Below are 17,235 nucleotides of genomic sequence, written 5' to 3'. Positions count from 1 at the left end.
TGACAGACATGCGTGTGTGTATGTGTGCTTGTGTGGAAATACATAAAAACATATATTGATTTTGCGATGGGAGGAGAAATGGGCTGTCTGTCTGTTTGGACATGCAGCAGGCGATCTGAATGTCACATCTGACAGGACACGCGTGTCGGGCTGTGAGGGCAGTGATGTAATTTGTAACCACATCGTGCGGCTGCTGGCAGTGTGTTCCCACGTGGACAAACCATTGTACCGGCATCGTGCACGCCTGCCCTTCGGCGTAATGTTTCGTGGTTCGATCATGCGAGCTGTATTCACACTGTGTGTGAAAGGGCCCTTAAGGAAAAACCATTCTTTCATCCTTTCTTAATAAGGCTGTAACAAAATGTGTAAAAAGCTCTGACTACTTTCCAGATGCACTGTACACACTGCAGTAATGGGTGGGTAGTATCTACTAACTGAGGTTGTGTACATACTATGTATTTGGACACAGAGGAAGGGGAAGAAAAAAAGATGATCGTAATAATGATGATGGTTAGACTAGAAGGTCATTGGACCAATACTCGACCGCTTCATTGTGTCATACTGCAAAGTGCTTAAATTCTTTGTAAGCAAAGAGTTTCCTGAATAAGGGGAAGTAAAATTAACTTCTCAGGTTTTACAGTGTATTTAAACATTAGCTGAAAACTCACTCTGTATGCACACCACAGCTGCACTGAGAAAAACATACCATGGGTTGTCTGACTCATATTTTTTAAACTGTATAAGTGCCAACTTTCAGACAGCTGTAAGAAATACTGCTTTCCTTCATCAAGATAATTTGGTGATGGCTTTGCATTCATAGGTTGAACAAGTACATGTGAATGAAGATAGATCTTGTTTGTGGAGCTCATAAATGCATTCTTTTTAGCAGGTACAGCTCATAATTTTCTGTTTACCATAGACGATTAACATTGCTTTTATGCAAAAAGTGCAAAACCCGAACCCACAAAAAACATAAATAAATAAAAAGGTAACCCAGACTGTGCTATAAGCTCTATACCATGCAGATTATTTTCTGATAAATGGTTTCTTTCTTATTTCACTGCCTGATGAATGTGTGTGAAAAGACAAGTGCCTGAGGAAACCCAAGAGTCTAAAATTAAAGTAATTATGTTCCAAGATACAACTAGCATCCTTATGTGTTTTTTTTTACTACAAAGGTTTCATTGTGTCCTTGTAAGCAGCAGAAGTTTTTTTTTTGTTGTTTTTTTTTTATATACATTTTGTTTGATACCTGTAAGATGCCTGAGGGATGAAAGTGGTGGAAAGCACCAACAACAAAAAAATATCTGCACAGTAGTGAGCACACGCTTGAGTGAGCGAGCAAAAGGTTAAAAGAGAAAGAGGGCGCGTGCGAGTGCGCACATGAATGGGGTAGGGTAACATCTCCGTCATCTTGTTGCTCTGAATCCGAATCTGAAGCTTTGTCTTAAAGCCAAAATGCCACAAAGTGCACCAACGTTTTCTGAATAGTGGATCTAATTGATATTTACAAGAGTGCTGGAGCACGAGTCATCATCAGAGACTATGGTTAAAGTGAAGTAGTGCAGAACAGGACATGTATTTCACTGTGCTATCATGACAGACGGAAAAAAATATAAAATACATGCCCTTTCCTCTCAACTGATTTTGCAGGGATTGCATATTTATCCTGCAGAATGCACATGTTTGAATGACTTACTGAGGGATGAATGTAACAAAATTCAATGGTGTATATACTGTATATGAGGCTATCACGACAGATGGAAAAAAAAAAAAAAATAGAATACATGCCCTTTCCTCTCATCTGATTTTGCAGGGATTGCATATTTATCCTGCAGAATGCACATGTTTGAATGACTTACTGAGGGATGAAAGTAACAAAATTCAATGGTGTATATAATGTATATGATGCTATCATGACAGATGGAAAAAAATAAAATACATGCCCTTTCTTCTCAACTGATTTTGCAGGGATTGCATATTTATCCTGCAGAATGCATGTTTGAATGACCTACTGAGGGATGAAAGTAACAAAATTCAATGGTGTATATAATGTATAGGATGCTATCATGACAGATGGAAAAAATAAAATACATGCCCTTTCTTCTCAACTGATTTTGCAGGGATTGCATATTTATCTTGCAGATTACACATGTTTGAATGACCTACTGGGGGATGAAAGTAACAAAATTCAATGGTGTATATACTGTATATGATGTTTTTGTGACAGATGGAAAAAATATAGAATACATGCCCTTTACTCTCATCTGATTTTGCAGGGATTGCATATTTGTCCTACAGAATGCACGTTTGGATGACCTACTGAGGGCTGAAAGTAACAAAATTCAATGGTGCATATAATGTATATGATGCTATCATGACAGATGGAAAAAAAAAAAAAAAAAAAAAAAAAAAAAAAAATATATATATATATATATATATATATATATATATATATATATATATATATGCCCTTTCTTCTCAACTGATTTTGCAGGGATTGCATATTTATCCTGCAGAATGCGTGTTTGAATGACCTACTGAGGGCTGAAAGTAACAAAATTCAATGGTGTATATAATGTATATGATGCTATCACAACAGATGGAAAAAAATATAGAATACATGCCCTTTACTCTCATCTGATTTTGCAGGGATTGTATATTTATCCTGCAGAATGCACGTTTGAATGACCTACTGAGGGATGAAAGTAAAACAATCAATGGTGTATATAATGTATATGATGCTATTATGGCAGATGGAAAAAATATAGAATACATGCCCTTTACTCTCAACTGATTTTGCAGAGATTGCATATTTATCCTGCAGAATGCATGTTTGAATGACCTACTGAGGGATGAATGCAACAAAATTCAATGGTGTATATACTGTATATGATGCTATCACGACAGATGGAAAAAAATATAGAATACATGCCCTTTCCTCTCATCTGATTTTGCAGGGATTGCATATTTATCCTGCAGAATGCACATGTTTGAATGACTTACTGAGGGATGAAAGTAACAAAATTCAATGGTGTATATAATGTATATGATGCTATCATGACAGATGGAAAAAAATAAAATACATGCCCTTTCTTCTCAACTGATTTTGCAGGGATTGCATATTTATCCTGCAGAATGCATGTTTGAATGACCTACTGATGGATGAAAGTAACAAAATTCAATTGTGTATATAATGTATATGATGCTATCATGACAGATCGAAAAAATAAAATACATGCCCTTCTTTCTCAACTGATTTTGCAGGGATTGCATATTTATCTTGCAGATTGCACATGTTTGAATGACCTACTGGGGGATGAAAGTAACAAAATTCAATGGTGTATATACTGTATATGATGTTTTTGTGACAGATGGAAAAAAATATAGAATACATGCCCTTTCCTCTCATCTGATTTTGCAGGGATTGCATATTTATCCTGCAGAATGCACATGTTTGAATGACTTACTGAGGGATGAAAGTAACAAAATTCAATGGTGTATATAATGTATATGATGCTATCATGACAGATGGAAAAAAATAAAATACATGCCCTTTCTTCTCAACTGATTTTGCAGGGATTGCATATTTATCCTGCAGAATGCATGTTTGAATGACCTACTGATGGATGAAAGTAACAAAATTCAATTGTGTATATAATGTATATGATGCTATCATGACAGATCGAAAAAATAAAATACATGCCCTTCTTTCTCAACTGATTTTGCAGGGATTGCATATTTATCCTGCAGAATGCATGTTTGAATGACCTACTGAGGGCTGAAAGTAACAAAATTCAATGGTGTATATAATGTATATGATGCTATCATGACAGAGGGAAAAAATATATAGAATACATGCCCTTTCATCTTAACTGATTTTGCAGGGATTGCATATTTATCCTGCAGAATGCACGTTTGAATGACCTACCGAGGGATGAAAGTAACAAAATTCAGTGGTGTATATACTGTATATGATGCTATCACAACAGATCAAAAAAAATATAGAATACATGCCCTTTACTCTCATCTGATTTTGCAGGGATTGCATATTTATCCTGCAGAATGCACGTTTGAATGACCTACTGAGGGATGAAAGTAAAACAATCAATGGTGTATATAATGTATATGATGCTATTATGACAGATGGAAAAAATATAGAATACATGTCCTTTCCTCTCAACTGATTTCGCAGGGATTGCATATTTATCCTGCAGAATGCATGTTTGAATGACCTACTGAGGGATGAATGCAACAAAATTCAATGTATATTCTGTATACGATGTTGCCTGAAGTGGTGAACAAAAGGCCTGCAGATGCGGTGCCAACATGCTGCAGCACAATAGTAAAAAACCTGATTAGGGTTCTTGGTTTTTCCAGTCCAGTTTCAGATCTTTTTCATTATACCATCACGAAATGCATTGGAAGACTAATTGTCTAATTTTAACCCCAACCCTAACCCCAACCCAAGGAATTTTTTTTTTCATTACGGTATCAGGAAAATCTACTCTTTTTGTGATGGTATCACAAACTAAAAGATGAAATCACTTCCGTGATACTGTGAACTTGGTGTGAGATTGGGATGGGGTTTTCAAGAAATATGTATTTGAAGGTATAAGCAAGCACTTCTGGCTTATTCTAAGTCATCATGAAAAATGAATGTCTATGTTAAACAATGAATTGCATCAAATCACAAATCAAATCACACTGAGTTGAACCTTTCCCTAATAAAAAGCATTGTTCTTGAATCCTATCACACCCATATATCTATATATGTATAATTTTGTAAGCAAGAGAGCTGCACAATGTTCACACTTGTCAATATTACAAAATTAAAAAGCATGCAAATTGAACATTGCTGTGATAAATATTGCCTGCCATTTATCATTCACAATACTCAACTGACTTTTATTGTGCACAGCAAGCCGTTTTTGTTACTTCTACCCAAAATGTCAATCAAAAACAACTCCTGCTCAATAACCGATCGAGTTATTGGCTCTCAACTTGTCGGCCTGGCCTGCTTGTGCCACCAAGGTGTCAAATCAAGAAGGGAGTGAGAGCATTCAGCCTACAAAAACATAAATTTTGCAGAACCCAATTGTCGTTCTGCACTGTTGGCAATATTTGTCAGGATACCAAAGGTGCCACAAACTGCAGAAAAGGTCAAGTGGGTTTCTGAGTGTTCTCTTTTCTGTTCTTTCTTTCTTTCTTTCTTGGATAGAACAAAAGAATTATAAAATTGAGGATTAAGGATTATAAAATTGCTAGCTGTACAGTCAGGTGAACAAATATTTATTTACACATTTTTTTTTGCAATTTTGCCTCTGTACACCACTACAATGTAGTTGAAATGAAACAATGAAATTGTGCTTGCAGTGTAGATTTTGAGCTTTAATTCAAGGGGATGAACAAAAACTCACATTAACCTTTAAGGAATGATAGCCATTTTTCTACACAGTCCCTCCATTTTCCTAAAAAAAAAAAAAAAAAAAAAAAAAAAAAAATCACTTTTACATAGTTTTCTTCAGAGAAGTAAGTGTATAAATGCATGAACAGTAACGTCACACTGAACATGTCTTGGACTCCATTTACATCAAACACTAAGAAATACAAACAATATGATACTGAATGGTAAACTTGTTTGGAGGGGGCAGTTCTCAAAACTGAGTGACTCCGCATAGAGGCGAGTGAAGGAAGCCACTAAGGCACCAATGACAACTCTGAATGAGTTTCTGCGATTGGAGAAACTAGGAATCATGCTACTTTCACATGTTGCATCACACTCACACCTTCATGGTGGACTGGAGCGGAAAAGATTTTAATAAACCAATACATTTTGGCTCCCATGTGCCTTCTGCCAAACTTCAACTGAAATTTCACCTCTTTTTTTTATTAAAGTTATTTTCTTTTCTTATTCCTTGATCACGTTGTAGAACACACAAAAGTTAACTGAGAAGAGAAGGCTTTGCTTTTGCTGGATAACCACTGTTCACGTATTTGTTAAATACCAGGTCTGTGATGAAAAAAGTGGTCCTTTTTATTTTTTCAAAAAATAAATGGATTTGATTCATATGTTTTTACGTCAGACAAGCTTGAACCCTCGTGCGCATGCGTGAGTTTTTTCACGCGTGTCGGTGACGTCATTCGCCTGTGGGCAGGCCTTGAGTGAGGAGTGCTCCACCCCACCCGTCGGAATCTCTTTGAATAGCCGCTGCGGACGGTGCGCGTTGCTTTATCAACATTTTTTCTGGACCTGTGAGGAATATCCGAGTGGACACTATTCAAGAAATTAAGCTGGTTTTCGGTGAAAAGTTTAACAGCTGATGAGAGATTATGGGGTTTTTCTGTCGGTGTAAGGACTTCCCAGGGAGCGGGACGTCGCGCAGCGCTTCAAGGCGCCGTCGTCGGCCTGTTTTGACCTGAAAACATCCTAATTTAAGTCTTAATTCACCCAGGACGTTGTGAGAGAACAGAGAAGATTCAGAAGAGGCCGGCATGAGGACTTTATGCGGACATTCCACTGTTTAAGGACATTTTTAATGAAAGATGTGCGCGCCGCGACAGGAAAAACACCTCCGTGTTGAAAACCATTTGTAAAATTCAGGCGGCTTTTGATGGCTTTCAACAAGTGAGTAACTGAGAAATTGTTTAACAGCTTGGGCATGTTCCAACTTGCCCATTAAGGTTTCCAACGGAGGTGTTTTTCCTGTCGCGACCCCCCGCGGTCGGGTCCGGCCCGACATGCGACTCTGCCCGCACGTTCTTTCATTACAAAATGTCCGTTAACAATGGAATGTCCGAATAAACTCCTCATGCCGACTTCTTCTGAAAGTTCTCTGTTCTCTGACGACTGACTGGGTCAACAGAGCCTGAAATGTGGAAGTTTTCAACTTGAAAAGACGCTGCTGCCTCGAAGCGCAGATCGTCGTCAGGCGCCGTGGGCCGTCCATAAAGCGACACTACCAGACCAAAAACTCTCATCAGTCGTTAAAATTTTTACCGAAAACCAGCTGAATTTATCAAATGGTGTCCACTCAGTTGTGCCTTACAGTTTTTGAAAAAAGTTTGATCAAACAAAGCAGCCATTCCTAAACAATGAAAAAACGACGAGAGGGTGGGCGACTCCTCACTCAAAGACTGCCCACAGGCGAATGACATAACCGACAGGCGTGAAAAAACTCTTGCATGCCCACGAGGGTTCAAGCATGTCTGATGTAATCACACGTGATTCAAATCCATATGGTTTTTGAAAAAAATAATAAGGTCCGTTACTTTTATCACAGACCTTGTATATCAACCAGCAAAGAACTGGCAGTTGTACTACGAACCTCCCCTCACCGCCAGTGGTGAGCACAGCTAACCGAAATGTTAGCTTTGATAACCATACTGAAAAGTTAACTTTTATAACACTAGACTGATAAACCGCTAAAACATTTAGCAGAAGATACCGCTAACCGCTAACTTTTAGTATTCACTTGGTTGCGGCCACATGATTGCACTGTCGGCTACTGATAAGCCAGTTTCGAGTTTAAGCACCACAGAGGCTGCTGGGTAAATTCAAAAGCAATCACAAACACAAAACAAATGCATGAAACATAAATAAACAAAAATAAAGCCCCAAACATTGTCATCATCTTTATCAAAAGCAGTAAATCACAGTCTTAGAAGTCACAGTTTATCTCTACATTATATATACGTATCTAAACCATTAATGGAGCTACGGCTCACCATATTTCATTCACAAACACAAAACAAATGCACAAAAAATAAATAAACAAATATACTGACTTTTGAGCTCCTTATAAGCCGTTTTTGTCCACAGTGTTACTGTTACCAGCGCTTGTGTGCTTTGACCTGTGAATTGGAAGTGTTAGCTAGATCTCTGCATTCATAAACAGGAACTAACATGTATGATATTAGGGTTTACAAATGTTTTTGACAGTTAAATTTACTCATTTTACCAGCAAGAAATGTTAGCGGAATTAAATTTAACAAAAGCTAATTGGTCCACTGATAGTTTCAAAGTTAGCTGAAAAGCTAATCCGCTAATGAAAATGTCAGCTTCGCTAATTAGCGGTTCGCAGTTTAGCGGAACTCTGCCCACCACTGCTCACTGCAGCCTTAATGACAGCAATTGGAATGCAACATCTATGGACAAAGTGATGTTTGGATGAAGACGTATTCTGCAAAGATTCTTCCAAGTGTTGAGAAGAGTCCTCCCTCTGAAACAATACCCCCAAAAACTCAAGAAGGTTGGCCTGACAATTCTGACATCTCTGAGGATACATACACAGACCCAAGTGTATCATTAGCATCTGGAGTTTTCTCGCTGGGCTGTCCACCAAGTCACCGAGAGACTGCTTCCCCTCTCTCAAACCTACAACCCCAAATTAAAAAAGTTGGGACACTATGGAAAATGCATGAAGAAAAAAAAATATTCAGTGATTCTTACATATACTTTGACTTCTATTTCACTGTAGACTGTATGAACCCAAGATATTTAATGTTTTGTGTGGTCACCTTCATTTCATTTGTTAATGTACATCCGTTCCTGCAACACAGGTGCTGTACGAGGAACTCTGGAATGGAACACGGCCACTTTGGAGAGCAGAAGAAAATGTTCTGCGATCACATTTGGACCGCTGCCTACAGATTCCATCTCTCCCACCGCTCGAGAACTTTGCAAGCCAACTGCACCCCTTGGAGGCAGACCATACATCAAGAAGTGTGACACTTTGAGAACCAAAGGACCATGAGGATAGAGGAGAAGATGAAAGGAGCAGCAACAGCATCCTCTGCCTGATCCTGAAGATGGGTTCTCCTGTGACGGATGTCTCAGAGTCTACCTTTCCAGGGTAGGACTCATTGTATATCAGATGAGCCACAGAAGAAGGGGCCACCCTCATCGATATGATGGGCTATCATAAGCAAGCAAGTAAGCAATTATGTCAGCATGGACCAAACATTGAAGGAATATTTCCAGAACCTTGTTGCATCTATGCCACAAAGTTAAAGCAGTTTTGAAGGTAAAAAGAGGGTGCAACCTGATATTAGCAATGTGTACCTAATTAAGTGGGCAGGGAGTGTATGAAGTATTGAACAAGTAATATCAAAATCTTAGTCTGAAATAAATGGACTGCATTTCATGTATTGTTTTCATGCTTAAAGCACTTTACAGTGATACCTCACACTGTCAGAGTGCTGCCGTGCAAGGCATTTAACAATACACCCACACTGGGAACAGCTTGGGTATTAAGGACCTTTCCCAAGGGCCCGTAGTAATTCTTGAATGGAGGATCCTTTAGTCACAAGTCCACCGCTTTAATCTCTTGACCATCACCTCCCTTAGGGCAGCTTTAAAAAAAAAAAAAAAAACGTTACCAAAATAACAGCAATCCTTTTTAAACTCAGAATCCAAATCTGAATTGAATTTATTACCAAGTAAGTTCTCACATACAAGAAATTTGATCTGTTGTTATTAGTGCATAAACAACAACAAAAAAGAAAAGGAAAAAAATACTTCTGTAAGAAGTAAAATAGTCAAACACACAAAACTATGTTCACTGTTAAATAAATATAGTGGAATGGGACTGTACAAAAGCATGTGATTGTGTTCACATGTACAGCACCTTTTAGTGCAGAGATGACCAATCTGTACTTTGTGGAAGTGGGGGGAGGGGGGCAGGGTAAATGGGGGTCTCTGGCATTATTTATTAGTCTAGCTGCGGATGGAAAGAAGCTGTTTTTGTGTCTTGAGATTTTAGTCCTGATGGACCTCAGCCATCTGTCAGAAGGGACGGTGACAAAACGTTTGTGTCCTGGGTGAGAGGGATGGGCCCTGGAGGTGTACAGGTCCTGTAGGGATGGCAGATTGTAGTCGGTCAACTTCCCTGCTGTGTGGATGATACACTGCAGTCTGTTCCTGTCCTTAGTAGTGGCAACAGCATACCGGTGGTGGAAGAGGAGATGATGGACTCAATGATGGCAGGGCAGAAGTTTGCCATCAGTTTTTGGCAGGTTGAAGTTCCTCAGCTGCTGCTGAAAGTACAGCTTCCACTTAAGGTCCTGGGTGATGGTGATCCCAGGATAACAGAAGGACTCCACAAACATGACTGGGGAGTGACACAGGTTGATAGGGTTCTTTCTGAAGTCAATAACCATCTCCACTGTCTTGACAGGATTGAGCTCCAGTTTGTTCTGCCTGCACCAGGACACCAGGTGGTCGATCTCCCGTCTGTAGGCAGACCTGTCCCCATTAGAGATGAGTCCAATGAGGGTCGTATCATCTGCAAACTTCACGAGCTTTACAGACTAATGACTGAAGGTGCAGGTGTTGGTGTATAGAGAGAAGAGTAGAGGGGAAAGAATGCAGCCTTGGGGGGATTCAGTACTGATGGACCATGTGTTGGAGATGTGCCCTCCCAGCTTCACATGCTGCCTCCTGTTGGACACGAAGTCCATGATCCACCTACAGGGGAAATCGGGAATGCCAAGCTTAGACAGCTTATCCTACAGCAGGGCTGGGATGATCGTATTGAAAGCACAGTTGAAGTCCACAAACAGAATCCTGGCATAGGTTCCTCGGGAGTCCAGATACTGGAGGATGAAATGAAGGGCCATGGTGACAGCGTCTTCTACCAACCTGTTGCCTCTGTCGGTAAACTGCAGGGGATCCAGGTGTGGGTCACAGATGGCCTCGAGGTGTGTGAGGACAAGGTGCTCAAAGGTCTTCATCACCACAGAGATCAGGGCGATGGGTCTGTAATCATTAAGTCCTGAAATTCTTTGTTTTTTGGGGATGGGGATGATGGTGGAGGCCTTGAAGCATGCTGGCACATGGCATGTCTCCAGTGAGGTGTTGAAAATGCCTGAACACCGGGGACAGTTGGTCTGCACAGTTCTTCAACATGGTTGGGGAGACACAGTCAGGTCCGGCTGCTTTGCGTGGGTCCTGTCTCTTGAAGAGCCTGTTGACATCCTTCTCATGAACAGAGAGCGGTGTGGTGGGGGAGGAGGTGCTGGTGGTTTAGAGCTGATGGTTGTTGTTGGCAACAGTAGTAGGACTGTTCCATTGCCTTTCAAATCTGCAGTAAAACTCATTTAAGTGGTTTGCTAAATGAGGGTCCTTGGCAGAGTGGGAGAGGTTTGGTTTGGAGGTGGTGAGTTGTCTGAGACCTTTCCAGACAGAAGTGGAGCCGTTGGCTGAGAACTGATGTTGGGGTTCCTCAGAGTACAGCTGTTTAGCTTCCCTGAAAGTCTTCACAAACCTGTACTTTGACTCTTTAAACCTGACCTTGTCTCCACTCTTGAAAGCCTCATCCTTCTGCATCCTCAACTGTCTGAGTTTAGGACCACGGTTTGTCATTGTTATACCTCACCATGGTTCTTGATGGTATGCAGCAGTCCTCACAGAAGCTGATATGTGATGTCATAGCATCTGTGTATTCATCCAGACTATCGGTGGTAGTCTTGAACACATACCAGTCCACTTTTTCTAGACATGCCTGAAGATCCTCCACAGCCTCATTGCTCCACTGTTTGTACAACCCCTGGCAAGAATTATGGAATCACCGGCCTCAGAGGATGTTCATTCAGTTGTTTAATTTTGTAGAAAAAAAGCAGATCACAGACATGACACAAAACTAAAGTCATTTCAAATGGCAACTTTCTGGCTTTAAGAAACACTATAAGAAATCAGGAAAAAAAAAATCTGGCAGTCAGTAACGGTTACTTTTTTAGACCAAGCAGAGGGAAAAAAAAATATGGAATCACTCAATTCTGAGGAAAAAATTATGGAATCATGAAAAACAAAAGAACGCTCCAACACATCGCTAGTATTTTGTTGCACCACCTCTGGCTTTTATAACAGCTTGCAGTCTCTGAGGCATGGACTTAATGAGTGACAAACAGTACTCTTCATCAATCTGGCTCCAACTTTCTCTGATTGCTGTTGCCAGATCAGCTTTGCAGGTTGGAGCCTTGTCATGGACCATTTTCTTCAACTTCCACCAAAGATTTTCAATTGGATTAAGATCCGGACTATTTGCAGGCCATGACATTGACCCTATGTGTCTTTTTGCAAGGAATGTTTTCACAGTTTTTGCTGTATGGCAAGATGCATTATCATCTTGAAAAATGATTTCATCATCCCCAAACATCCTTTCAATTGATGGGATAAGAAAAGTGTGCAAAATATCAACGTAAACTTGTGCATTTATTGATGATGTAATGACAGCCATCTCCCCAGTGCCTTTACCTGACATGCATCCCCATATCATCAATGACTGTGGAAATTTACATGTTCTCTTCAGGCAGTCATCTTTATAAATCTCATTGGAAAGGCACCAAACAAAAGTTCCAGCATCATCAACTTGCCCAATGCAGATTCGAGATTCATCACTGAATATGACTTTCATCCAGTCATCCACAGTCCACGATTGCTTTTCCTTAGCCCATTGTAACCTTGTTTTTTTCTGTTTAGGTGTTAATGATGGCTTTCATTTAGCTTTTCTGTATGTAAATCCCATTTCCTTTAGGCGGTTTCTTACAGTTCGGTCACAGACGTTGACTCCAGTTTCCTCCCATTCGTTCCTCATTTGTTTTGTTGTTCATTTTCGATTTTTGAGACATATTGCTTTAAGTTTTCTGTCTTGACACTTTGATGTCTTCCTTGGTCTACCAGTATGTTTGCCTTTAACAACCTTCCCATGTTGTTTGTATTTGGTCCAGAATTTAGACACAGCTGACTGTGAACAACCAACATCTTTTGCAACATTGCGTGATGATTTACCCTCTTTTAAGAGTTTGATAATCCTCTCCTTTGTTTCAATTGACATCTCTCGTGTTGGAGCCATGATTCAGTCAGTCCACTTGGTGCAACAGCTCTCCAAGGTGTAATCACTCCTTTTTAGATGCAGACTAATGAGCAGATCTGATTTGATGCAGGTGTTAGTTTTGGGGATGAAAATTTACAGGGTGATTCCATAATTTATTCCTCAAAATTGAGTGAGTCCATATTTTTTTCCCTCTGTTTAGTCTAAAAAAGTAACCGTTACTGACTGCCAGAATTTTTTTTCTTGAGTTCTTATAGTGTTTCTTTAAGCCAGAAAGTTGCCATTTGAAATGACTTTAGTTTTGTGTCATGTCTGTGATCTGCTTTTTTTTCTACAAAATTAAACAACTGAATGAACAGCCTCCGAGGCCGGTGATTCCATAATTTTTGCCAGGGGTTGTATGTTCTCAATACAGGTTTGTAGAGCTTTAGTTTCTGCTTGTAGGTATTAATCAGGTAGAGCATGGAGTTGTCAGGGTGGCCCAGAGCTTCACGGGGGATGGCATAATAAGTGTTAACTGAACTCACCTGAACTTCTTTTTCTCTGTTTTTCTAATGTTTATGTGGGGCTGCTGTGTGTCAAAATGCCAACATATGACCTGAGGCTGAGCAGATTTATGGTTCATTGCCTTACTCAAGAACACTGAGGAATTGATTATACTGATAAGATTCTTTCTGTATCAGTGGCATTTTAATTTCTGCTTATTTGGTAAGATTCTTTATCAAGTCAATTTTCTGTGTGAAAACATGTATTGTAGGCTTACACAGGTTTTCAGCATCAATGCAGAGGTTTTCCTTGTTCCTACATGCAGAGTCTGAGGTCATCACATGAGCTTTTGCAAAGTGGAACTGTCAGAAAAATGTCAGCATTTGATAAGAGGGACTGATAACATCAGAAGTATATGATTATGATGGATTGAAGAATTTTAAACTCATCGTCATGTGGAACCGGTTCTTGATCCCCAACCCCAAAATGTGTCACTCAGTCACAACTCATCACCACACCCACTGATTTGTGATCAGTGGATGCCTCTAGGAATGAATGAATCAGAATTGCTCCATTTTATTGGAACATGATCTGGACATGAAACAGGACAATGTATGCTCATGAAGCATGAAATATGATAGCATATGGTAATTTAAGCATAATCCTAAGAATTTCCACATGCATGCACAACATTTGGCATTTTGATGTCAGAAATGGACATCAGGTTAGGGTTAGAATAAAAATAATCTATATTGGCCGCTGTGTGCATGTGTGCATATGGCTTCAATGACACGGAAACTGGGGAGAGCTGATATTTGCCGTTTGGCATGCTTATGTATTTTGGGTCAAGGATGAATGCTGCAAAAACAACGTTGACTGGACTAATATTTTTGGAGGAATTAACAATTTTTGCTAACCAGTAAATGCTGTACCTTGTGCTGCAATGCACCATGGGAGTTTGGGGTTTTAAATGTTGTTATTGTGGTTCATGGTAGTTTAACTGTGTTAATGTTAGTGTTATTGATTTTTGTGTTTTGTAGTTCAATTGGTTTAGTCAGTTTAGTTAAGTGTCATGTTGCTGGTACCATGACTGTAAAGCGTACTGTGTTTGATGTCTTCCGCCACTGTCTCTGTTTCTGCATGTGTAAAAATAGAAGTGCCTGCCTGTGGCAGAATGCAGAAAAGACAAAAAGCTCTCTGTCCGTGCATGCATGTGTGTAACTTCGAGCCCAGAGAAACTGTGAAGACCTGACCTTTGCTGTTTGGTATGCTTATGTATTTTGGGTCAAGGATGAATGCTGCCAAAACAGAATCTTGACAGGACTAATATGAGTGCGTGCAAGATTTCATTTAATAAGTTCAATTTAAGTACATAATATCACATTATTATAACAATGTGACATAACTGATAACAAAACCCAACTGTCAAAACGTGACAGTGAGATTGTAAATCAAAACTCTTCTAAGTGGCAAAATCCAAAAGGCAGTAAAGACTACCAACGTGACAAAACTAATAACAAAACCACCTGTCAAAAGGTGACTTACAGCAGGGTGGACAGGGGAGACAAAACAGGTGAGACATGGAGCGAGAGCTGAGTGGGAAACAATCACCCGGCAAATAGAACAGAGACAAAAGTGTGGCTTAAATGCTCACACTGATGAGAAAATGGAGGACAGGTGTGGCAGGGTCAAAGGTCAAGAGACAACACAAAACACACAGATATCTTAAATGAAGTAGAATAAAACATGAGCGTACTTGAAACATAACTAAGAAAAAGAAAAGTAACAAAACCACAAGACTGATCCAAAACCACATAATATAAAAATAACTAGAACTTAAAGGACATAAAAAGCAACAGTGGAAAAAACTGAACAGACTGAGCATAAATAAAGAAGCAACGAGTAAAACAACTACAACAAACACAAAACAAAACCTGAGGCTGACTCAAGAAATAAAAGCAGAAAACTAATGAGGAATTAAAAAAAAAGGATAAAAAACACAACAAAACGCAGATAGTGCAGCAGATAACTGAAACAATCCTTCAAATGGTGATACAAGCATCAAATTCAGCACAAATACTCCTTAAACATTCCTCTTTTGAAAAAACTGACATGCCACTGGAATTTTCAATTGGCGGTCAGGTAGTGGTCAACTGAAGAATTACACAGGGGTCAAAATTAAAAGATGCTCCAATCATGTTGAAAACTATATTGCATTATTTACCTGATCATAAAGATTCCAAAATGGTATAGTTTGGACTATCTATGACTGCATTCTATGGAGTTATGGGGTAAAAATAGCAAGAATGGTGGCAAAGGTCAATTTCAGTTTGTACAGGGGTCAAAAGTTAAAGTTGCTCCAATTTTGGTAAAAAGTGATACATATTGTTGGTTGAGCTACTGGGATTAATAAATGGAACAGTTTTGACTGTGTGTAATGTTTGGTCTCCAAAGTAAAGGTCAAACAAGGTAGATGTCCACTGGATTCTATGACATGTGACATATGTTACCCTGTAACGTGAACTAAGCATGACACATGGTGCAAACTATTCATTTTTAAAACCATGTTAACTCAACTAATAATTTGCACCATTTGTTTTAGCAAAACTGGAGCAACTTTAACTTTTGACAACTGAAACTAAAACTGACCTTTGTCACCATTTTTGCTGTTTTTATCCCATAACTCCATAGAATTCAGTTAAAGGAGAATTTTGTGCCAAATTTGATGCTTGTATGAGTATCACCATTTGCATGATTCCATTCTAAATATTCTCTTATCTGCTGCACTAAGAGACACAAGCAGAGGACCGATCAAAATGAGGACAGAGGACATACAATATATGAAAGACAGCCACAGAAGGACACACGCCTTCACCCACGTACTCTAATGCAGACATCCACAGACACAACCGACAGGAGAAGACGGCGTGCAACACACACACTACAAAACCAACACAGGACTCGGTGCACCAGGAAGACACAACAACACTGACAGTGCATGACTCACACCCACACTCACAGAACACGGTGAGACAGGACAGGACAGGGGCATTGGTTCCCAAACCACATACAAAGAGCCCCAAAAACATCTCAAACAAACCAAACCCCAACAAATTTTACTACAAATTCTTCACAAGGATCACCTGAAGAAGAATGAAAGTTCAGGAAGCACAGCATCTACTTTTTTTAATTCCTGCATTTATGAACCAAAAGTCAACCTTCATGCTGCTATTTAATTCAGCACAGTTTCTTTTTACCGTAACATTTTTGGGGTGGCGTTCCGCAAGACAAACGATCGTTGCGCTAATCTGACCGTCTGTTGTTTCTCTTGTGGTGATTTATGTACCAAGAATGTGAGTTTTACTTTCGTGGGGCACACAAGGACACGTCCACACCTCAGAGGCGTAAACAATGAGGTCACATAAGGTCAGCTTTTCACACAGTTCGACTCGGTTCTGTTCGAGTCCAAGTCAAAGCCATTTACCAACTGTTTACCTTGTGTGGAGGAGAGGTACGTGAAATGTACCAGCTTGTATTTTTTAATGAGCTAATTATACCATGAATATCTAATGCGCACGCACGCACGCACGCACACATGCACATACACGTGTACTGCTAAAGCTGTGGGACACTGAGTACTTGATGTTCAAGGCGCCTGGGGGAAATACTTTGCCACTGTTTGGACTTGTTCCTCTAAAGCTTATGTTAAAAAGGCTCCTGAGTGCAGAGCTGATGAACATAATTACAGCTACAAGTGTCTCAGATTTTTTATGTGCTGATTGAGGTCGGGCACAGTTTGGAAACTTTATCCAAATCCAAAATAAGGTATACATTGGGCACTCAGCAGCCATGACCCAGAGTCCAGAACGACCCTTCTTTGTCCCCGGTCAGTTGTGGCCCTTTTGCAGCAGGACTC

The sequence above is a fragment of the Thalassophryne amazonica genome, chromosome 17, assembly GCF_902500255.1.
Source record: "Thalassophryne amazonica chromosome 17, fThaAma1.1, whole genome shotgun sequence".
In the NCBI taxonomy this organism is placed as follows: domain Eukaryota; kingdom Metazoa; phylum Chordata; class Actinopteri; order Batrachoidiformes; family Batrachoididae; genus Thalassophryne; species Thalassophryne amazonica.
Note: the sequence above shows the minus strand (reverse complement) of the source record.